The following is a 1,273-nucleotide window of genomic DNA, read 5'->3' as shown; positions in this document are numbered from 1 at the left end:
CATAAAAAGGTGAAAAAACGTCATAGTATTGTAAGGCATACAAAGGTCATAGTATAGTAAGGCATAAAAAGATGAAAAAACGTAAGGCATAAAAAGGTGAAAAAACATCATAGTATAGTAAGGCATAAAAAGGTGAAAAAACGTCATAGTATAGTAAAGCATGAAAATGTGAAAAAATATCATAGTATAATAAGGCATATAAAGGTCACAAAATATCATAGTATAGTAAGGCATAAAAATGTCATAGTATAATAAGCTGTAAAAAGGTGAAAAAACGTCATAGTATAGTAAGGCATGAAAATGTGAAAAAAACATTATATTATAGTAAGGCATGAAAACCCCAAAAAACATCATAGAATAGTAAGGCATAAAAAGGTAAAAAAAAAGTCATAGTATAGTAAGGCACAAAAACGTCAAAAAAATATCATAGTATAGTAAGGCATAAAAAAGGTGAAAAAACGTAAGGCATAAAAACGTCAAAAAAATATCATAGTATAATAAGGCATAAAAAGGTGAAAAAAATATCATAGTATGGTAAGCATAAAAAGGTGAAAAAAATATCATAGTATAGTAAGGCATAAAAAGGTGAAAAAACTTCATAATATAGTAAGGCATAAAAACGTCATAGTATAGTAAGGCATGAAAATGTGAAAAAAATGTCATAGTATAGTAGGCATAAAAACGTCACAAAACATCATAGTATAGTAAGGCATAAAAAGGTGAAAAAAATATCATAGTATAATAAGGCATAAAAAGGTCACAAATTATCATAATATAGTAAGGCATGAAAACGTCAAAAAAACATCATAGTATAGTAAGGCATAAAAAGGTCACAAATTATCATAATATAGTAAGGCATGAAAACGTCAAAAAAAATCATAGTATAGTAAGGCATGAAAACCCCAAAAAACATCATAGAATAGTAAGGCATAAAAAGGTAAAAAAAAACGTCATAGTATAGTAAGGCATAAAAAGGTGAAAAAAAGTATCATAGTATAATAAGGCATAAAAAGGTAAAAAAAAAACGTCATAGTATAGTAAGGCATTAAAAGGTGAAAAAACGTAAGGCATAAAAAGGTGAAAAAAATATCATAGTATAATAAGGCATAAAAAGGTGAAAAAAATATCATAGTATGGTAAGGCATAAAAAGGTGAAAAAAATATCATAGTATAGTAAGGCATAAAAAGGTGAAAAACGTTATAGTATAGTAAGGCATAAAAACGTCAAAAAACGTCATAGTATAGTAAGGCATAAAAAGGTCATAGTATAGTA

This window comes from Seriola lalandi, unplaced genomic scaffold, assembly GCF_002814215.2.
Source record: "Seriola lalandi dorsalis isolate HSWRI2012SDOR001 ecotype SW California unplaced genomic scaffold, Sedor1 jcf7180002054769, whole genome shotgun sequence".
NCBI lineage: Eukaryota > Metazoa > Chordata > Actinopteri > Carangiformes > Carangidae > Seriola > Seriola lalandi.
The sequence above is the reverse complement of the archived record's forward strand: the minus strand, read 5'-3'. Positions refer to the sequence as shown.